The 23261-nt window shown below is 44.6% G+C and overlaps 1 protein-coding gene, 1 long non-coding RNA gene and 1 pseudogene across 3 annotated transcripts in view; 2 read left to right on the forward strand and 1 right to left on the reverse strand.

Annotated features, from left to right (window-relative positions):
- BDH1 (3-hydroxybutyrate dehydrogenase 1) overlaps positions 1–2130 on the reverse strand; it is a 46160-nt gene extending 44030 nt beyond the window's left edge. Inside the window, exons 1-2 of one of the 2 annotated variants that reach the window (XM_008953747.5) lie at positions 1989–2128; positions 770–921 (exon numbers count right to left, since the gene is read on the reverse strand). The gene's annotated coding sequence lies outside the window, so the exon portion shown is untranslated. Of the gene's footprint in view, positions 1–769; positions 922–1988 lie in introns of both variants that reach the window. The other variant, XM_003806435.7, reaches the window with a different exon arrangement.
- LOC134729919 (uncharacterized) lies at positions 1633–7652 on the forward strand (annotated as a pseudogene).
- A 100-nt stretch (positions 7653–7752) lies between these two features.
- On the forward strand, positions 7753–21608 carry LOC117979860 (uncharacterized). The gene is made up of 4 exons (XR_004670908.3): positions 7753–9464; positions 12212–12337; positions 15775–15901; positions 17383–21608. It is a non-coding gene; the product is annotated as an uncharacterized LOC117979860 (long non-coding RNA).
- The last annotated feature ends 1653 nt before the right edge of the window (positions 21609–23261 follow it).

Raw genomic sequence — 23261 nt, forward strand, 5'->3', positions numbered from 1 at the left:
TTGGTAAGTCTGGCTTTATATTGAAGGTAGAGTCCACTACCATTTACCAACAGATTGAGTGTAGGATATGAAAGAAGGAAGAATCAAAGCCATTTCCAAGATGTTTGGTCCAGGTGTGACAAATGACAGTAGTGCAAATGATTAAGCAGCCTTTCTATTCACAAGTGCTTACTGCATTTCAAACCCGAGGACACAAGCTGAGCCCCCGAGTCCTCACCTGGCTCCTCCAAACCGTATCTCCAACTATACTTTTCTCCTCTACTCATTCAACCGTTTGCTACACCATCCCTCAACAAGCCCTGTACTTTCCAATTTCCGAGCCTTGCTCATCCTATACCAAACTGACTGCATCTGACCGAGTCCTAGCCGGTTCAGATAACTCTCCCGAGCTGCCTTTTCTAATCCCCTAATTCAAAAATCTGTCGCCCAATCTCCTCCCTTCTGTGCCTCTGTAACTGCACCTACCTAGCCAGGGTCGTATTCGAGGGATTTCTGTTTATAAACATTCACAAGCCCCCATCCTACCACCAATCCCCACCCGGACTGTGAGCACCCTACAGACAAGACCCAAATGTTGAATCACTCTCTTCTTGCTCCTCCGAGTATTTATTGTGTGATGCCTGACAGGAAGTAGAGGCTCTGTAAATGTGTATTGAGTGAATATGAAAGCTTCACCAATTTCAAGGGTCAGCTTCCTTGGCGGCCAGGGATATATACGCCCTATGCAGAGCCCGGCTCCAACGCCTCTTGTAGAAAGAAGGACACTGACCAGGACATTTGCAGCGTCACAAAAGATCCTGTCAGCGCGAGGCCTGCAGGCGGCCCTCCATAGTGAAATATGTGCTTCTGCAACCCCTCAAAGTAGGAACTGCAGGGTGACTCTGCATCAGCTGACTACAGGCAGATTTCCAGGCTGACTGGCTGGAAAAGAAAAAAAAAACGCGGAGTTCGACGCCGCGCGCAGCACCAAACACTTCCCCAGAAGGGCGCAGCCTGGAGGCGGCCGCGCGCAGGACGCACGCCCAAGGTGCCTGGGCCGCTAGGGACCGACCGGAGCGCTCAAACCCACGGGGTATCTATCAGGCGCGCGCCAGCACGTAAGCAGAGCGCGAGAACGCCCGAGACGGCGGCGCAGCCAATCCCAGAGCAGCGCTCCCCAACGGCCGGCCGGAGGGCGGGGAGAGAGGGTGCTCGGCCAGAGCCACGCTTCCCATTGGTTGAGACAGCACCGCCCAGCCAAAGCCCCCTTGTCCTCGCGCGGGTGCGCGCCTGGGCTCCCACCCTGGCCAGTCCCGGGCCCACCACCACTCTGGCATCCCCAGCCTGTCCCCGCGGCTCCTCCTCCTTCCCCGGCCCTGTGGCCTGCCTGCTGTCCAGCATTCTTCCCCAGGGCGCTGTGGCGCGGAGGGAGGACTCCCCAAACCCCGGGAACAGAGCCTTGCGGAGGACCCCGGAGGAGGAGGAGGGACGCGGACGGGACTGGGAGATTCGGTCGGGAAGGGGACAGGGCCTAGAGCCCGGGGCTAGAAGGCAGGACACCTGGCTTCGGTCTGGGCTCGGCCTTTGACTACGACGTGACCTTGAGGACGGTTCCTTCCCTTCGTGGGGCCTGGGTCCCCTTCGGTAAGATGCGCCGGCAGGAAACGATGAGTCGTTTCACCTGGGAGCTGCAGGGCCGCGTGTTTAACCCAGGGCCTCCTCCTGCCTGGCACATTATTCCGAATAATAAATGCCAGATCATGCTGCTGGAGACGCCGGCAGAAAAGCCGAGAGGGAGGCGAGTGAGGACTCCCCGGGGTCTGGGCGCGATCGGCCATCCTACCCTTACCCCGCTGCGGCCGCAGGGCTCGGCCTGTAGGGCGCGAGCCCCCCTTCCCCACCCGTATCCCGGCTTCGGAGCTAAAGGAACACGTGAGGCCGAACCAAACCGAGTAGAGGGCGCCAGGGCATCCCGCCCGAGCTGCAGAGACGCGGACCCCTCCTCTTACCCAAAACCAAATGGGCAGGGGGCTCCGCTGCAGAGGGCTCGCCGAGGCGCTCGCCTTCACCCGGCGCCGCGCAGGTGCCCGCTCTCCTGCGGGGAGAGCCGAGTGGGGGCGCTGCCGCAGGGTCTCTCTGGAAGCCCCTCCACCAGCACTCCTGCGGCCTGCGGCCTCCGCCACCCGGACGCTTCTACACACGAAGCGCGCGCTGGGGCTACGCCGGGCGGGGCTCACGGCGGCGTGGCTGTGGGGGGGCCGCCGAGCCGCCTCCTCCGCCCTGGGTGCCCTGATCGCTAGGCTCCCGGTGCGGCCGTCTCGCCCCTAAGCCGGGCGCCAGATGCCCCGCCGCCGTCTCGCTCCCCGACCGCTGGGCGGGGGCGAGGGCCAGGGAGATGGAGCCAGGTGCGGAAAGGGTTTCAGCCTCGGGGGCTGAGGCCGGAGGGTGAAGGCGCCGCTCCTTGAAGTGAGGAAAACTCCGGTGAGGAAGAGGCTCTTTCCAGGTCCTGTGCGTGTTGCTGTCTTTAGAGCTCATTAGGGTTGGTTGGTTTTTAAATTTCTTTTGATCAGATGAATTTATTTAAAGGCCGGGGGCGGTGGCTCACGCCTGTAACTCCAGCACTTTGGGAGGCTGAGGCAGGTGGATCACTTGAGGTCAGGAGTTCGAGACCAGCCTGGCCAACATGGTGAAAACCAGTCTCTACTAAAAATACAAAAGTTAGCAGGGCGCGGTGGTGCACACCTGTAATCCCAGCTACTCGGGAGGCTGAGGCAGGAGAATCGCTTGAACCCAGGAGGCGAAGGTTCCAGTGAGCCGAGATTGCACCATTGCACTCTAGCCTGGGCGACAGAGCGCTCCGTCTCACAAAAACAAAAACAAAAACAAAAAAATTAAAGATTTGCTCCTCAGGGTCTTTAAAAATAAATTAAGAATAGCAGTTTCCCAGAGTTTTAATAATAGAACAACGGAGGGCCATCGGCCACAGATAAGGGTTTCCTCCCAACCCCGCCCCACTGCGCTATCGCCCTGCGCCAGCACACCTCAGTTTCCAGGATGAGAAACAGGCTGAGGAGAGAAGACACCAGGACACATTAGTGGCGAAGCTACGCGAAAGGAAAATAAATCTTGGGGCCCCCAAATCACTAAGCTAAAGGGGAAAGTCAAGCTGGGAACGGCTTAGGGCCAACCTGCCCCCATTCTACTCAAAACCACCCCCTGCTCACTGAGATAAATGCATATCTGATTGCCCCCTTTGGAGAGGCTCATCAGAAACTGGAAAGAATGCGACCATTTGTCTCTCATCTGCCTATAACCTGGGGGCCCCCTCCTTGCTTCGAGTTGTCCCACCTTTCCAGACTGAACCAATGTTCATCTTACATATGTTGATTGATATCTCATGTCTCCCTAAAATGTATAAAACCGAGCTGTGTCCCAACCACCTTAGGCACATGTCAGGACTTCCTGAGGCCATTTCACTTGCGTGCATTCTTAACTTTGGGAAAATAAACTTCCTAAATTGATCTGGCTCAGATTTTGGGGGTTCACAACTATGTTTAGGTAAAGTACAGAGAAGGAATGAATAGAATGAAGAGAATGAATGAAAGTTGCAAATACAGGAAGATGAAAACAGGAGAAGGGAAGTACTGGCATGATGAAGATTTAAAGAAAACTGTAGACCGGGTGCGGTGGCTCACGCCTGTAATCCCAACACTGTAGGAGGCTGAGGCGGGTGGATCACTTTAGGCCAGGAGTTCGAGACCAGCCTGGCCAATGTGGTGAAACCCTGCCCTTAGTAGTGGATGCTTGTAATCCCAGCTACGTGGGAGGCTGAGGCAGAAGAATTGCTTGAGCCTGGGAGGCAGAGGTTGCAGTGAGCTGAGATGGTGCCACTGCATTCCAACCTGGGCAACAGTGAGAGACTGTCTCAAAAAACAAACAAACAAATAAAACTGTTGGCTCTGTCCGTCCATTCTGTGAGCTTCTGGAGAGCTAAGCCTATCTCCTTTATCCCCAGCTCCTGGCACATACAGCCCTGAAGACTGGGAGAATCAGGAAGGGAGGATGCACTTGGTTTTCTGTTCCCGTTTCACAGATAGACTCAAGCCTGGATTTGCTCCAGTGATGGTGTTTCAGAACATTAGGCATATAGTACCACAGGGTTAAAAATAAATCACTATACTAAAATTACGCCTTGAGGATTATGCTTTGCTAGAAAAGTAGTTAAAGGAAGAATTCTTCTTTACCCCAAGGGAAAAAACATAGATCCTGACTCTGAGAATTAAACTGAATTGTAGTCCTATTTGCATAAGACAGAAAAGGACATTTGACCTTTCTGAGGTTGTATTACACACCTGGCCTTACATCTTCCCAGCCCAGCTTTGCTGTGACAACCAGCTATGAACAGGTGTAACCTGAGAGCACCTTGCCTCAGCTGCACCTGGTATTCTGCGTCTCTGGCACTGCAACCTGGGACCCTTGCAGGAATCCGCTGCCCACTCCGACACATGAGTAAACCTGGAAGTGCAAAGGAACACCTCAAAGGACAAACTTTGACCAAAGGGCAGGCAGGAACTGCAGGAAAAATACTCTGCTCTTCCAGTCTTCCAGTGGGCAATTCTGAGATATGTTCTGTGCAGCTCCTAAAATGATAGCATTCTGTTTGCCCACAGTAGTGACCGACTTGATCAACTCACGAATACACCCTTGGATGCCATTCTCTTTCCCTCCTTCCCTATTTGACTCTTCCCAGCCCTCCCCTCCAATTCCTTGGGATTTTGTTATGTAGCTTTAAATGATTCCAAACACTTTCACTTTGCTGTGAGAGTGATATTGTTTTACTGTGATTAGAACATGCAGGGAACTCTCCCTAGCCAAGGGAATGTCATGTCACACCTTATCAGACCCTGCACAGGAGCTACTGACCTCAACCACTGGACTCCAAACACATAGAAACCCAAGATTCTGACAGACGCTTGGAGAGCTGAGGATGTGGCGAGGCCACTCTCTGGAAGCCTTGAAGCTGTTTTTGAAGCCTTGTCTCACAACGCTGGCACCGCTCTCTAGCAGCAAGAGACCTCACGTATCTTCACGGATCTCCATTGTATTAGTCAAGCTGTCCCTCCCGAGAACCTCTCCTAGAAAGTAGTGCCTCAAACTCTGATTGGACTTTGCATCCACAAAAGCCTGCTTTCCATCCTAAGTGGGCAATTGAACTTTTGTTTTTTTTTTTTTTTTGAGATGGAATCTCACTCTTGTTACCCAGGCTGGAGTGCAATGGCGCGATCTCGGCTCACTGCAACCTCCGCCTCCAAGGTTCAAGCGATTCTCCTGCCTTAGCCTCCCAAGTAGCTGGGACAGGTGCCCGCCACCACGCCCAGCTAATTTTTGTATTTTTAGTAGAGATGGGGTTTCACCATGTTGGCCAGGCTGGTCTTGAACTCCTGACCTCAGACGATCCACCTACCTCAGCCTCCCAAAGTGCTGGGATTACAGGCATGAGCCACCATGCTCAGCTTCAACTGAACTTTAATAATTGGACTCTAAATGAAATTGGAACTCATTCATTATGTGATTAATGTACCTTGTCTGTTGAGTGTATCCCCTGTGAGATTTGTTCTCATTATTCTCCCCCTTTTTAAGAATTGTGAAAAAGAAAGACCTCTTTGTACGGCAATAAACTGTGTGATTCATGAACTCATACTTTGATCTCCTCCTTATTTTAACCATACAAAACAGATTCATTCCCCAAATAAACTACCTATACGCAAGTCCTTGCTCAGGCTCTGCTATTTGAGGGAACCCAGATTAAGCCAATGGTTAACCCAAAAGAGACATCTCAGCTTATCTTTCCCAACCCTGCTAAGGAAGAATTTATTTGTTTGGTTTGCGCTTTTTCTCCTTTATTTCCAAAAGGCCCTGCCCCTTAGGGCATCACGAGTGAACTCTGACACGGATAGTAGCAAGAGACTCCCAGGAGAAAGGGCCAACTGAGGAGTTGGGACTGGGTTAAGGGGTCAGACAAAGCCATTCTCAGCCCCACCTTCAACCTTTCCCCTCCTTCTACCGTTCTGGTTGTTGACTTTGGAACTGGAGAAACATTCAGCTGTGAGGTTGAACACAGAGAGTCTGTGGAAATCAGGTCACTCCCAACACTGCATGCAACAAGATTCTCTCTCCCCCCTACTACTGTGAAACCACCTCCTCTCTGTTCAGGTACAAGGGCTCAGGCCAGGGTATTCAGCACTTAGCACACTCTCCTCAACCCAGGGAGGTACTGTTTGCAAATTAGCAAGTTAGTTTTGGGAGGGAAACAGTCCTTAGTCCCTGCCTTCAAGGAGGTATGAAAAGTAAAGTAGAGGTTAGTCTTCAAAGACTTTCCTCCCCTCTAATTAGGAATAAATAGTAACTTCTCTTAGAAGCAAAATTTATTCAAAGACCTGTGCTAACATTCTTAAAATCTGCTAGCCTTAATAAAGAAATCATATGTTCTTAGCTCCCACAGTTTAGCCTAAATATTTGCCGTGGTGTGCTTATACTGGTCCAAGCAAGCATTAGGTCATAGCCTGTTCCTCTTCCTTATTTGAAGGTGTTTTTACCTTTCTCAGCATTCCACAAGTTACTTCCTCCTTCCTTTGTTCTCCTCTGCCTTTGCCTCTTTTAAAAAGTTCTAAGTTACTAGCCAATCGGGACAAATACAGAATGTGAGGTCCTGTTCCAGCCAATGGAAACCAGACACAGCAGTAGGGCGGATGTGTCAGGTTATAAATGACCCCGTCTGCTTTGTTCTGTGTATGCTCACGGCAAAACTGCTGGTGAGTGTACCCTTTCTGCAGAAAGTATAAAAATGGCCTTGCTGAGGAAATTATGTTCAAGTGCTATTTCTTTACTGCACCAAGGAACAAGCATTTCAAACAGAGGTGTGAAAGGAAAATATCTTGGGGCCCCCACATCACTAAGCTAAAGGGAAAGTCAAGCTGGGAACGGCTTAGGGCAACCCAGCCTCCCATTCTATTCAGTCATCCCCCTGCTTACTGAGATAAATGTGTATCTGATTGCCTTCTTTGGAAAGGCTAATCAGAAACTCAAAAGAATGTAACCATTTGTCTCTCACCTACTTGTGACCTGGAACCCACCTCCCTGTCCCACTTTTGCTTCAAGTTGTCCACCTTTCTGGGCCAAATCAATGTTCATCTTACATATGTTGATTGATGTCTCATGTCTCCCTAAAACGTATGACCACCTTGGCACATGTCATCAGGACCTCCTGAGGCTGTGTCACGGGTGTGCATCTTCAATCTTGGAAAAGTAAACTTTCTAAATTAACTGAGACTTGTCTCAGATTTGGGGGGGTTCACATTTTGGTAACCATGGAGGGATTCTGAGTGGAGATGCCCCTGACCTTTGACAGATCTACTGGTCCTTAGTAGCAGCATGAGCTAACCTTACGGCTCAAACCAATAGGACAATTTGCTGAGGTCTGGGAGCACACCCTCCAGAGAATCCTTGATCTCCCCAAATTTGGTCAAGATCTAGAGTTTATTTTTCTGTACAACTCCCCCCCACCTTTTTTTTGGAGTTTTATTTGCTTCCAACAAGGAAGGCAAGATTTCCTCTTTCCATGACGATAGAAGGCAGACAACTCCTTCAGGGAGCTTGAGCTCACTCCCAGCAGGGAAGATGAATTCGAGTTTTTTCCTGCTTTTAGGATGACAAAAAGCAGTCTTCAGCCTGAGACCCATCCCTAGGTAAGTAGCTGAGTTGGGTTTTTGTCTTGGCTAAAGTTTAACAACCAGCTGGTCTGAATTTCTCCTTTACCATTAGAGTGCTCAGTGATCATATTGTTGGGGTTTTGTTGTTGTTGTTGTTTGTTCTGGTTGCTTTCCCATCAGATTTGACCTACTCTTCCAGACTTGGTCCAATCTGAGTGAGAATTCCAAATTACGGGTAACAAAGCCTTTCTAATCTGGCCAAAATTTCTCACAGCTAAAACAAACAAACAAACAAAACAACAACAACAACAACAACAAAAACATGCACTTGCTTTCTGTGTTTGCTTCCTGTCTTAAAAAATATATATTTATTTCATTTACTTTTCTTCCACCCTATACCTCCTTCCCCCTTTGCCATCTGCAGTACCAAAAAAATCTAGAGAAGGCTTCTAATGACTTGAACCCCTTTAAAGAATTCAGAACAAAGGGGCCACTCACCCCTTTTGGAGTGTTATGTTTTCTCTGTGAAGTTTCAAGAGTTGTGGGCGGATTCTTCTTATATCTAAAGCTCTGTTTTCCTGTATTGCATGACCTGACCTCTTTGGCTTTGGGGGAACCAGAGATGACCTTGCACTGTGAGAGGATTTGACCTTGGAGCATGTAATGGCAGACGAGAACTACAAAGTTACGGGTGGCTGAGCACAGTTTACAGGAAGTGGTCTTGGCTGGTTTCTTTTCTTTTCTCTCCTAGGAAATTGTTGTTTAAGGATCCTAATTCTAGTTCGGAGATGCATTCTAAAGGGTCTTCTCTATTGCTTTTTCTCCCATAATTAATCTCAATTGTGTTTGTCTGTGTGCATTTGTCTGAGGAACTGAACTGTTGTTTTCATAGGCAAATGAGAAACTGAGTTTTCTGAGCTCCAAAGAGAAAGGACATTTGCTCTTTCCAGCAAAAGGCGTCCCTGGGTGACCAGGGGCCTCGTGGGAGTGTCTGGGGAGTTGATCCCCTGCAACATGCAGTGGCCCTGCAGGGAAATCCCCAACAAAAATTAATTTTAAAAATGGGTCATCCAGGAAATGCATATAAGGGCTGATCACCTGGCATTTTGAGCCCTCTCAGAGGTCATAGACCTCTGGAGAGAGAAGCTGAGATGCATAAGAGGCTGGAAACAACTCAGTGATGACACACTGTGGAGTCTTGCCCACAAGCAGCTCACATCGATCCATGCACAAAAACCCTAGGCCACAGCTCAATTCTTCCTTTTAAGAAAAAAAAAAAGAAGCAGGAAACAAATAATCTGAGAATGAGGAGAAAACAAGGAGAATGACCCCCTTTAGAGCACCTTATTGGTTTTATGGCACCTCTATTTGCCAGAGTAAAATGGAAGTAATACAGTCTTTGTGCAAATTTACATTAAGGAAAAAGAGCCCTAAGGTCAACCTGCAAATTCTAGAGTTCCTAGTCCCTTTTTCTCTATTTTCCTTTCTGCCATGCTTTAAGTCTGCTGTTATTTTTCCACTGAGATAAAACCACTGTTTGGGTCTAACAGTTTTTTGGGTTTTTCTTGCAAGCTGGCAAATTTGTATTTATCTCATGGCTAAAGTACTGGAGTAAAACTTATAGAATCTGTATGTGTGTATGTGTGTATGTACATGTACATGTGTATGTATTTGAAGGCCTTTATGATAGATGTCTATAATTTTATGTCCAATTGTTAATTAAATTCATTTTAATTTCCCTCCAGCTCACCAGACTTTCACTTTGTACCTTACGAGGTAAATTTTGCTGTCTGACTTTTACGTGAGTTGTTTCCTTTAATATGCAAATTTAAGACTATTAGCTGACAAGAAGAAAAAGAGGACCCTTTAGAATGCATCTCCGAACTAGAATTAGGATCCTTAAACAACAATTTCCTAGGAGAGAAAAGAAGAATGAACAAGGAGAGTTTGGAGGTTAAAAGCAAGATGGAGTCAGTTAGGCAAATCTTTTTCACGTCTCTGTTATAATTTTGCAATGATGGTTCCATAACTTTAAATGATGACTATCACAGTTTTCATAAATCATCTAAAACAATTAAAATAATTAGGTGAATGTAATACTTGTAGACAAACTCATAATTTAGAATCTAAAGTTATATTAAATTAAGTAATAGATATTTCATTATATGGGTATTTTCCAATAAAAATATATTTGTAAGAAAACATTCTTTTAAAAAAGTGTGTCATTTTTAAAAAGATGAATAGTTTTTGTCTAATTCAAAGCTTATTTAAAGGTCATGTTTAAAACAATATAAAAGGAACCAGGAAAATAAAAGAGATGTAAAGAAAGTTATGGCTGGGAGCAGTGGCTCACACTTGTAATCCCAGCACTTTGGGAGGCTGAGGCAGGCAGATCACTTGAGGTCAGGAGTTTGAGACCAGCCTGGTCAACATGGTAAAATCCCATCTCTACTAAAAATACAAAAATTAGCCAGGCGTGGTGGTAGGCTACTGTAATCACAGCTACTTGGAAAGCTGAGGCAGGAGAATTGCTTGAACCCAGGAAGCGGAGGTTGCAGTGAGCTGAGATCTTGCCACTGCACTCTAGCCTGGGTGACAGCAAGACTTCATCTAAAAAAAAAAAATGACAGTTATAAAAATAAAGAGGTTTTTTTTGGTAAGAAAGCTTAAAGATAAATAATTTCATATAAGAAAGAATCTTGTATGGTAAATTTAGTCCTAGAGTAAAATGACTGGTTGCTTAAGAAAGAGGGATGTTCAGGACAAACCAGAAAGTCCAAGCATGTCATGAACAGTCTGTGTAAGTCACAATAAGAGGATTTATTTTAAAAAACCTATATGATCAAGTTGTCATATTATTATTAAGTTTTGGTTTGCTTAGGGAAAAAACTGAGATTAAAATTTTTTTTTAAGTTAAGGTTATTACACCCATATGTCTCTCTGTATGAGCTTTTAAAGTACTTGTGACATTTAGTTACAGGGCTTTGACCCCTGGGTGTAAAAAAGATACCAAGTCCTGCTAAAGTTTAAACACTGACAGCAATTAAAATCCCATCTTTAGTCTCAGTAGAAGATGCCAATCAAAATAAACTGCATTTCTGAAACACAGGGCCAAAAATTCAAGTTATTCAACTTTCTCAGGAAAGGGGCATGTGAGATTGTAAGAGCCAATGTTGAGAGATAAAATAAGTTCAGTTTCTCTATAAATTAATCATTAATGTCAAAGGCACACTGATGCAAGACCAGCATATGAGCCCATGTCAAATTAACAAGGTTTTTATGAAATATTAACCAACTCCTAAGTAAAGGTTATAAAGGTTATGAAAGGCTTATGGAAGTTATAGCTTATGGTCAAGATTAAAATTTTATAGATTGTTTATAAAATTTTAGAGAACAAATTTAATTGGCTTCCTGCTGTGTTTTGTTTTTTGTTTTGTTTTGTTTTTGAGATAGAGTTTCGCTCTTGTTGCCCAGGCTAGGGTGCAATGATGCAATCTCCGCTCACCGCAACCTCCGCCTCCCAGGTTCAAGCGATTCTCCTGCCTCAGCCTCCCTAGTAGCTGAGATTACAGGCATGTGCCACCACGCCTGGCTAATTTTGTATTTTTAGTATACACAGGGTTTCTCCATGTTGGTCAGGCTGGTCTCAAACTCCCAACCTTGGGTGACCCACCTGCCTTGGCCTCCCAAAGTGCTGGGATTACAGCCATGAGCCGCCACACCCAGCCAGCTTCCTGCTGTTGTTACTAGGGCTTATTGTTTGGAAAATTAGCTCTCTTTTCTCAAAGAGAAGGTTTTTGCCTTTTTTTTAAATCCTTGAGTTATCCCTTTGGTCAAATGAATGACTTATTTTACAATAACCTGTGATATCAAGTGTTCTAAACCTTTGATATTTGATAACCTTTCCAAAATCAAATTATAAATTATGTCTTTTTCTGCTTGAATTAATCCTTTAAGATATTAGGTTTCCTGAAGTCCAAAATGACATAATTTGGCTTATTTGGTATAAAAATCATACAGGAAACTTTGTCAAATATGAAATGGTGTTTGGCTTTCTTTGGGCTGTATTTATATAAATATGTTATTGGTATGTGTTCCAAAACCATGGGAAACTCCTATAATTTTGATATGACTTAATGTACATTATCAGTAATAATTATAATTGTTATGTTAAATTGTTGCTGCCACAGAGATAAGTTTCTTTGTCAGTTGTGTCTTTGACTGTGGCTGCCTTAAAACCTTTTGTCATCCACAAACAATTGTCTTGTTTTGGTCCTCCTTAGAAAGTGGTTTTATAATCAACTATAGAACTCTAACAGGTGTTCCTAGATGCAAGTTTCTGATAACTTTGGAGATTGGAACATTAGAATAGAGAAAAAAACTTACAGGACTCTCATGGAGAACTGAAATGTTCATGAATATCAGAACAAAAGCTAACTGCGTGAGCTGAACTAATAAAAGACTAAAGTAATCTTTTAAACTTTTTGCTTAAAATGTTGCTGATCCTTTGTTTTGTTTTTCAGATACAAGAAAACGTCTTTTAAGCTATTTACAGCTTTTAACAATTGAATGAAGTATACTTCTATGAACAAAATTTAGACCATATTTGTTTCTGTCTACCTGATTTCTCCAAAATTTGGGAACTATGTGTGAGTATTCTTATGACAATACAGTTATTTGCATAAGTGCAATAAGAATCTGTTTTCATTTGTAACAGGACACAATTGGAGAAACTGGTTATTTTACTAAAGTTTTGACTGGAATGGTGTGCTTTCCTTTAAGGATTCAAACTTGACTTATGGAGGCAATAAAAGCCCATTGGATAAACTGCTGTGATACCTTTGTCTACACAGCCACTGTAAAGGGTTCCTGATGTGTCATAAGTAAAGAATGTCACTTTCTGACAGGCCCAGGAGCCCCAAGTTTATCTTGGAACCTCAAGAGGAAAGGATCACTCAACTCATAGGTACCTGATGGCACAAATCCATAGCTGGGCTCAGCTTTAAAAAAATGTCTTATCTGAGATTCCTTCTATGGAACAAAGTTCCATCAAAGCCAATTTAAAAGCCTATGTAAAAAAAAAATTACTCTGGCTGCATTGTATACAAATAATTAGGCCAAGTATAGTAAAGCAAACCAGTCCTACCATGATTTTTCTTTAGTACAAATGGGAAACTGAAGAGGGAAACATTATGATTCAAAACTATAGTACAGCAGTTGTTAGATTCTAGTCTTGCCTAATGTTTCTTGATTTTTATTATTTTTTAAAGTTTGAATTCTAATTTTTCTTGGCTCCAAGTCTTCAAAGTAATTTTTGTTACTTTGTTTTCAATTTTTTTCTTCTTCTTTTCCCATTTTTCCTAATTTGGAGTCACTGAAAACTGAGCTGTGCTTTCATAAAGCCCCACAAACTGAAGCTAGACAACCTTCAGAAGAAACTAATAGCAACCTTATTTACATACATTAGCCACTTTCATACCTACCTACTGATGTATAAACTTCAGAGTAATGTGGCCTATATCGATTTTCCAGGATTGTTCTTTTGTTTGTTGTTGTTTTTCTACCTTCTTCCCCCTGTTTTCTCTTCAAAGGACATGAGACTTCACAACCTTCTAAATATGAGCTTTCCTAATAACTTGGGACCTACCTATCTAGGAATAAACCATCCTAGCCATAAGACACCAGATGAAACCTGGGACGAGGGACTCATTTTCTCCTAAAATGCTTTCTCCAAAAGATTTTAAAAAGAAAAGGAGGGAAATGTGAAAGGAAGATAAATCTTGGGGTCCCAAAATCACTAAGCTAAGGGAAGAGTCAAGCTGGGAACTGCTTAGGGCCAACCTGCCTCCCGTTCTGTTCAAAGTCATCCCTCTGCTCACTGAGAAAAATGCATATCTAATTGCCTCCTTTGGAAAGGCTAATCAGAAACTCAAAAGAGTGCAATTGTTTGTCTCTCATCTACCCGTGACCTGGAAGCCCCCTCCCTGTCCTGCTTTTGCCTCCAGTTGTCCTACCTTTCTGGGCCAAACCAATGTTCATTTTACATATGTTGATTGCTTCTCATGTCTCTCTAAAATGTATAAAACCAAGCTGTGCTCTGACCACCTTGGGCACATGTCGTCAGGACCGCTTGAGGCAGTGTTACAGGTGCACATCCTCAACCTTCGCAAAATAAACTTTCTGAATTAACTGAGAGACCTGTCTGAGATTTTGGGGGTTCACGGAGGGAAATGAGGCATGTATGTAAGCTAAATGAATCATTGGAAGTCCTGTAAGTCTTCTAAAAGAGGGACAAATAAATGTCATCAGAGTTCTAATAAGGGATCAGGATAGGCTTTGTAGAAGAGGTAGTATCCTGAAAGATACTCAGTCAGAATGAAGTACCCTAAAAGAGGCCCCTGACCTGAGAGATCATGGTGTTCTCTCCTGTCTGTTTGCCTGCTAGCTCACACTCTCCTCCAATACCAGCTGAATTTAATCATTCCCAGCCCCTCCCTTGCTGGATCTGGCCCTGCCCGGGGTCTGAATGCCCCTGGTCTTCTCTGCCCTCAGTATTAAGTGCTCAGTGTTAATTCAGGACAGTGCAGGTTAAATCCTGCCCTTAGGCAGCCACCTCCAAGTCCTCACAGAGCCAGTGTGCAGCCTGCTTTGCTGAGTTCTGCTGGGCGATAGGGAATAAAAACACTGTCTACTGCCCCAAACCCCACAGTCTTCTGTTTGTTTTGATGCAATTGAATTTTATTAAAGTTTTGTGGGTTTTTTTTTTTTTTGGCTGGAAATCATACCCTTAATCTGTAGAATTTTATAGGTATTGAGTAGCTTTTTCTGGAATTGACAGCAAAGGAAAGAAGCCCAGTATATTATTCTATGCTGCTTCTAAAACGAAGCTGTGGTGCTCAGAATCTAGTGTGTTGAAAAGAGCCTTTGACAGCTGATCTTAACGTGACTGTAATGCTGAAATCTGTGGATGAATGAGAATTGGAGGAGCTGCCTTTTCCTTGCAGTGAATGAGCAAGTAAAACAAGTGCTTGACCTCAAAGGAAAAAGATGGAGAGTATCAGGCATCCCCACCCACTTTCTATCACTTAACTCTTACGTATTCATTAATTGAGTGTTTGTTTAAGCACAAGCATTTTGTGCATGGGTATGGGTTGTCTGTAAATTTAAGCAATGTTCTTTTGAGGTAACTAGGATCTTGGAAGAGGGAACAATATGAGGATATTTGATTAAAAAAAAAACACCTCTGCCCATCCTGCCCTAAGCTACAGCAACCCATGCAATTTATTCATTCATTCAGTTTGCACTGATTGAGTCCTTATAATATCTCACTGATTGTGCTATATTCTTAGAGTGGAATCATAAATCAATGCAGGCTCCCTGTATGCAATAATACTACAATTTAGCAATAAATGGTTGATTTCTATGTACCAGCCACTGTGACAAGTGCCCTCTATGCATTATTTCACTTACTTTTGCAACAATTCTAAAAGTAGCCTAAGATTATTCCCATTTGCAACTGAACACATTGACAGTTAGCAGGTTCAAATAACTTGCCCACAACAATACAACCAGGAAGTGGCAAAGACAGATCCCACCCAAGTCTGTCCTACTCCAAATGCTTTGGTTTAAGCACACCACCAATTGTTCTGAGGTTCTTTCTTTGAAGAAAGGGATTTTTAAAATCCCAGTTTCTGTGGCTATTTGGAGTACAGTTTTTTTTTCCTTTTTGTAGAGTTACAGGAACTCAGCATGGAGTACAGAATTTTTTATAATCAGCTGGGCATCATTCATGTGGATAATCCAACAGAAGCTGGAATTGCTTTGTTACACAGAAATTTCATTCAATGAGTACAATACAGATGGCAATTTCTGATGTCTTCAATGAGGAAAAGTTATAGGTTCTGGTTGATTATATTGATATGTTTTGGCTGTGTCCCTACCCAAATATCATCTTGAACTGTAGCTCCCATAATTCCCATGTGTTGTGGGAGGGACCTGGTGGGGGAAAATTGAATCATGAGGGTAGTTTCCCCCATACTTTTCTCGTGGTAGTGAATAAGTTTCTCCCATACTTCTCTCTTGGTAGTGAATAAAAACTGATGGTTTTACAAGGGGAAACCCCTTTTGCTTGGCTTTCATCCTCTCTCTTGTCTGCCACCATGTAAGACGTGCCTTTTGCCATGATTGTGAGGCCTCCCCAGCCATGTGGAACTGTGAGTCCGTTAAACCTCTTTTTCTTTATAAATTACTCAGTCTTGGGTATGCCTTTATCAGCAGCAAGAAAACAGACAAATACAGTAAATTGGTACTGGTAGAGTGGGGCACTGCTGTCAGGGTACCTGAAAATGTGGAAGCAACTTTGGAACTGGGTAACAGGCAGAGGTTAGAACAGTTTGGAGGGCTCAGAAGAAGACAGGAAAATGTGAAAACGTTTGGAACTTCCTAGAGACTTGTTAAATGGCTTTGGCCAAAATTCTGACAATGATATGGACAATGAAATCCAGGCTGAGGTGGTCTTAGATGGAGATAAAGAACTTGGGAACTGGAGTAAAGGTGGCTCTTACTGTATTTTAGCAAAGAGACTGGCAGCATTTTGCCCCTGCCCTAGAGATTTGTGGAACTTTGAACTTGAGTGAGATGGTTTAGGATATCTGGCAGAAGAAATTTCTAAGTAGCAAAGCATTCAAAGTGTGACTTGGGTGCTGTTAAAAGCATTCAGTTTTAAAAGGGAAACAGAACATAAAAGTTTGGAAAATTTGCAGCCTGATGCAATACAAAAGAAAAACGCATTTTCTGAGGAGAAATTCAAGCTGGCTGCAGAAATTTGCATAAGTAATGAAGAGTCAGATTGCCAAGATGATACAGAAACTGTCTCCAGGGTATGTCAAAGACCTTTGTGGCAGCCCCCTCCCATCACAGGCCTGTAGGCCTAGAAGGAGAAAATGTTTGCGTGGCCTGGGCCCAGGGGCCCCCTGCTGTGTGCATCTTAGGGACTTGGCACCCTACGTCCCAGCTGCTCTAGCCATGGCTAAAAGGGGCCAAGGTACACCTCAGGCTGAGGCTTCAGAGGGTGCAAACTCTGAGACTTGGCAACTTCCATGTGGTGTTGAGCCTGTGGGTGCACAGAAGTCAAGAATTGAGGATTGGGAACCTCCACCTAGATTTCAGAGGAGGTACGGAAATAACTGGATGTCCAGGCAGAATTTTATTGCAGGGGTGGGACCCTCACAGAGAACCTCTGCTAGGGCAGTGAAGAAGGGAAATGTGGGGTTGAAGCCTCCACACAAAGTCCCCACTAGGGTACTGCCTAGTGCGGCTGTGAGAGGAGGGCCACCATCCTCCAGCCCCCAGAATGGTAGGTCCACTGACAGCTTGCACCATGTGCCTGGAAAAGTCACAGACCCTCAATGCCAGCCCATGATAGCAGCCAGGAGGGAGGGTGTACCCTGCAAAGCCACAGGGGCAGAGCTGCCCAAGACCATGGGAACCCACCTCTTGCATCAGCATGACCTGGATGTGAGACATGGAGTCAAAGGAGCTTTAAGATTTGGCTGCCCTGCTGGATTTTGGACTTTCATGGAATCTTTGGCCCCTTCATTTTGACCCATTTCTTCCATTTGGAATGGGTATATTTATCCAATGCCTGTACCTCCATTGTATCTAGGAAGTAACTAACTTGCTTTTTGTTTTTTAGGCTCATAAGTGGAAGAGACTTGCCTTGTCTCGGGTAAGACTTTGGACTGCGGACTTTTGAGTTAATGCTGAAATGAGTGAAGACTTTGGGAAACTCTTGGGAAGGCATGATTGGTTTTGAAATGTGAAGACATGAGATTTGGAAGGGGCCAGGAGTGGAATGATATGGTTTGACTCTGTCCCCACCCAAATCTCATCTTGAATTATAGCTACCATAATTCCCATGTGTTGTGGAAGGGACCCAGTGGGAGATAATTGAATTGTTGAGGTGGTTCCCCCCTTAGTTTTCACATGCTAGTGAATAAGTCTCATGAGATCTAGTGGTTTTACAAGAGGAAACCCCTTTCACTTGGCTTTCGTTCTCTCTCTTGCCTGCCACTGTGTAAGATGTGCCTTTTGCCTTCTGCCATAATTGTGAGGCCTCCCCAGCCATGTGGAACTGTGAGTCCATTAAACCTCTTTTTCTTTATAAATTACTCATTCTTGGGTATGTCTTTATCAGTAATAAGGAAATGGATGAATACACATATAAACTTTGAAAGATGGCCAAGCATAGTAGTTCATGCCTGTAATCTCAATACTTTGGGAGAACAAGATGGGAGGATCACTTGAGCCTAGGAGTTCAAGACCAGCCTAGGCAAACAGCAAGACCTTGTTTCTACAAAAATTTAAAAATTAGCCAGGCAAGGTTGTGGCAGGCCAGGTCTCCATAATGGCTGAACAGGTAGGCCTCCATAACAACTGTTTCAGCACTGACTGAGTGGTTAGGTTAAATATTAAAAGCTGATAGCGTCAGTGCCCTATACAAAGGCTTGAATGTAACAAAAGCCCACAAAGAGTTTTGCCTAGGCCTTTCCTGGGCCTTAAAGCATGACAAAATAATGAAGGAATTCTTAACAGGACCCATTTAGGGTTAAACAAGTTTTATTGTGGATCTTAAGGAACTCCCCAGACCTTCACAAACAAGCTTTACTGGGGACTAAAGGAACTCCCCAAAACCCTGTGATTTAGCAGGACACAAGATAAGGGTAATCACCCCAGCACCTTCACCCATTTAGATTAAATGAATTTATGAAGGCTCCAAAGGAAGGCCTTCAGGACTCAGATCTTAGTTATAGATTAGAAGAAGTTAATCACTTACTTATGTCTTTAGATGAATGCACACATACACATAGACATATAGCTTAGAAGGTATATAAGCTCTGGAAAACTTTGTAATTTTGAATTGTTCCGGTGATATTTTCCAGACCTTCTCCCTGTACCCAGTTACAGCAATAAACTCCCTTCTTTCCCAGTTCATCTGCATCTCATTACTAGGCTGCAAGAATAAGCAGCCCAGCCCTCAGTTTGGTCTGGGAACAAGGTGAGGTGTGCCTGCCTATAGTCCCAGCTACTCAGGAGACTGAGACAGGAGGATCCCTTGAGCCCACGAGTTTGAGGCTGCAGTGAGGTATGATTGTACCACTACACTCCAGCCCGGACAACATAGCAAGACCCCATTTCTAAATAAATAAATAAACAAACAATTTTGAAAGACAAAATATGTAGTGAGATTCTCAACCCCTAAAACTGATTTGATTTTCTGAACTTCAAATTCTATTTTTTTCAAAGAATATCTAATGTATTACAACAAGCTGTTTTAAAAAACAAGATACAAAACCACATGCTTATTTTGCCTAATTCTTTTTCCAATTATTTTCCCAATGAATACATATTACTTTTTATTTATCCCTATTGCTACCAGGGACAGAGCCTGCTATTTCAAAAAGAAAATCTAATTGCAAAGCTGCTGCCTCTCTGTTTTGGGTTAACAGCACCTCTTTCCAAAGGCCTATTCACTCCTCCCCAATCCCCTCCCTTTCTACCAGGCCTTACCCATGGCTCAAATTTTCTTCTGCTGACCGCTCTCAGTGACAGCCCACACGTTCAAGTTCAGCTGTCTCTCACCTTAGCTGGCAGGTGCTTCAGCACTATCAGCATGCAGGATCCTCTCCAGGCAAGTGACCAGCCGGATCCTCTTAATTCTCAGTTGACAGGGCGTATTGACACCCCTGGAAACCTTTTCCAGGCTTTCTGTGTATTCTTTCAATGCTTGCCTTTAGCCGAGAATGGAAATTCTCACATACGTGTGACAAGTACAGTGGGGGTCGGCGGGGGGTGGGCCTTGGGATGTTTTTGTGTTTGTCCTTGCACAGGCAAAGTTCAACAGCTTTGTAACTGTTTGTTTTAAGCTTAAAATGTCTGTGAGTTTGGCCTTCTGACAAGCAGAGGGTCAAGGACAGATGCTGCTGCTTAGGAATACATTAAAAATCAATGATGCCAAAGGGCAGCTCCCACCAACTCCATCTTTAGCTCTCCCTGCCAGGTATGTGTGGGCATAAATTAGCAAGGAACCGGCCTGAACAGGATGAGAAATCTTCAGAGGCTGCCCTGAGCATAACCCAGAATCAGGACCTGAGAAAGATTTCAAAATGGCCAAGTGGTTTTAGATAGGGCCATTTCCAAGAAGAGGCTGGAGACTCAGGGAGGAGTTACAGTTTGAATCTGAAGGCAGATTCAAGAAGGTGGGGCCAAAGCCATACCCCTTGAATGTCACAGTGGAGGTAAGGAAGAGTATGTCTGAAATACAGGAGATACCATAGGACGTGTCTTAGTATTCCCATGCCCTGTGATTAAAGTCAATGGAAAATTACAACAACCCAATTCAGGCAGGACTACTAATGACCCAGACCCTTTAGGAATGAGGGTTCTGGTCACCTCACCAGGCAACGCTCCATGGCCAGCTCGGGTGCTTGCTGAGGGCAAAGGGAATATGGAATGAGTAGTGAAATAAGATAGTTATCAATACCAGCCACAACTACATGACCAGTTATAAAAACAAGAACTGTAATTGTCATGAGTGTTTCTTCCTTATTTTGTTACGAATATGTTAGTGTGCGTATAGCACCTTTGTTTTCTTCCCTTTTGTATTCCTTTATCGTGTAACATAAGATGCATTACTTTATCTCATAGAATTTAATATTGCTAACTTTACATCATAGTGTTTAAGTTACAGGATCTCAAGAAGAGTAAATATCACCTGTGAACCCTCAAAATGAGACAAGTCTCAATCAATTTAGGAAGTTTATTTTACCAAAGCTAAGGACGCACGCCTGTGATACAGCCTCAGGAAATCCTGACGACATGTGCCCAAGGTGGTTGGAGCACAGCTTGCTTTTATACATTTTAGGGAGACATGAAACATCAATCAACATATGTAAGATGAACATTGGTTCCCTCCGGAAAGGCAGAATAACTTGAAGCAGGGAGGGGGCTTCCAGGTCATAGGTAGATAAGAGACAAATGGTTGCATTCTTTTGAGTTGCTGATTAGCTTCTCCAAAGGGGCCATCAGAATATGCATTTATCTCAGCAGAGGGGTGACTTTGAATAGAATGGGAGGCAGGTTTGCCTTAAGCAGTTCCCAGCTTGATTTTTCCCTTTAGCTTAGTGATTTTGGGGCCCCAAGATTTATTTTCCTTTCACACACCTAAGGACTTTGTATCCTCTTCTGGGAAAAGGATTAGTGCAGTAGGATGCAGTTGTAGGAAGGATAGTTGTGTCATGTTAGACAGAACTACGATCTTGTTCTTGTCTTTACTTGAAGGTTAAGTATGATTTCAGAGATATGTGTGGGTCCCAGACTGACAAGGAGCAGACTGGTGATTAATTTTACATGTCAACTTGGCAGGAGTGAAAATTGTAAATTCTTTTTCTGTAAAGGTTTTATTATGCAGAGGAGGGGCTCAGTCCTTGGCAGCTGCTTTCCTCATGGCGGCTCAGTACCCAGATATTTGGTCAAACTGATAGCCACGGGATGCGGCCAAATGCATTGGCAGGTAGGGGTGGGTCCCTGGTGAAACCCCACCTTCAAGCCAAAAACAGAGCTGAAAGACTGGACTGCTGGTCCCAGACGAAACCCACGACTCAGACTTAGAACTTCTGTTCCTGTTTGCCCACCCTTTCCTGATTGATTCTTTCTGAATAATGCCTTTTAACCAGTTGAATGTTGCCTTTTCCAATACTACCAATGGCCTGCCCCTCCCCTATTCTGAGCCCATAAAAAGTCCCAGACCCAGCCACTTGGGGAGGTGAGAACCACCCAACTGTGGGGCTGGGGGATCACCCCCTATGTCCCCTCTCCGCTGATAGCTGTTCCATCACTCAATAAAATTCTTCTCCACCCCCATCACCCTTCAATGTCCAGTGTATCCTCATTCTTCTTGGTGTGGTACAAGAGCTCGGGAACCATTGAATGCAGGTACAAGCTATAACACAGGCAAGCTGGGGCATGCCAGCCTGGCTGAGGGAGGCCTGGACAGGACATCGCCAGCTGGGGGTTTCCAGCTTGCAAAGTGACCAAGAACAAAAATCCTACCTCAAAACATTATTCTGGATGTTTTTGTGAAGGTGTTTTTTGAATGAGATTTGACTGATGGAATTTGAGTAAAGCAGTTACCTCTATAATCTGGGTGGATTTCCTCCAATCAGCTAAAGGCCTTAATGGAAAAAGACTGACTTCCCCAGGAAAGGAAGAAATTCTGCAAGCAGACTACCTTCAGATTCAAACTGTAACTCCTCCCTGAGTCTCCAGGCTCTTAGCCTACTCTACAGATTTTGGACTTACCATGCTGTTACAGGAAAGGGGTCCCAATCCAGACCCCAGGAGCAGGTTCTTGGATATCATGCAAGGAAGAACTCAAGGTAAGTCCATAGAGTAAAGTGAAAGCTAGTTCATTAGGAAAGTAAATGATTTTTAAAAATGGCTACCCCATAGGCAGAACAGCCCTGAGGGCTGCTGGTTGCCCTTTTTTTTTTTTTTTTTTTTTTGGCTATTTCTTGATGATATGCTAAACTAGGGGTGGACTATTCATGCCTCCCCTTTTTAGACAATTTAGGGTAACTTCCTGATGTTGCCATGACATTTGTAAGCTGTCATGGCGGTGGTGGGAGTGTAGCAGTGAGGACCACCAGAGGTCACTCTCATGGCCATTTTGATTTTGGTGGGATTTAGCCGGCTCCTTTACTGCAACCTGTTTTATCAGCAAGGTCTTTATGACGTGTATCTTGTGACCTCCTATCTCATCCTGTGACTTAGAATGCCTAACCATCTGGGAATGCAGCCCAGTAGGTCTTGGCCTTATTTTACCCAGCCCCTATTCAAGATGGAGTTGCTCTGGTTCAAATGCCTCTGACAAAGCCTCTACAGTCGTATGAGACAATTTCTAAACTCTCTCTTTCTGTCTCTCTCTACACACACACACACACACACACACACACACCACTGTATATAGACTGGTTCTGTTTCTTTGGGGAACTCTGACTGATATACTCACTCAGCGTGGTCTGCTTCCTAGACTGGAGTCTGATACAACGTTGAAATAGATTCCTCTGCTGTGGAATTGGTCTATCTGCGACCTGGAGCATAAGTCAGAGGTAGGGGCCTGGTCTCAGGCCAAACAGGACATGTGAAACTTGCTTTTCACCCCCTCCACCCCCTGGGGTCTCTGTAGTCCCTGCCATCCAGGTGCTCACAGCCCAGGGAAGGGAACAGACACATCCGCAGCTTCCTCCCTTCCAGGACAGCTTGGGCCCAGTGAGGCAAGTGAGGCATAGCCATGGAGCTCTGGGACGGGGAAGGAACTACTCCTCCAGCGTGGGGAGGGTCATGTAAATTAGGCAAAGCCATGGAGCTCTCGACCGGGAGGGAGCTACTCCTTCAGGTTGGGGCGGGGAGGAGGGTAAGCAGCAGGAGATAAGGATGGCCAGGGAAGCTTAGTCCACGTTCACTGGCCTTTGTTCAGAGGGCACTGGAGGTGCATTAACTTTACATAAAAGCATC

The sequence above is a fragment of the Pan paniscus genome, chromosome 2, assembly GCF_029289425.2.
Source record: "Pan paniscus chromosome 2, NHGRI_mPanPan1-v2.0_pri, whole genome shotgun sequence".
Lineage (NCBI taxonomy): Eukaryota > Metazoa > Chordata > Mammalia > Primates > Hominidae > Pan > Pan paniscus.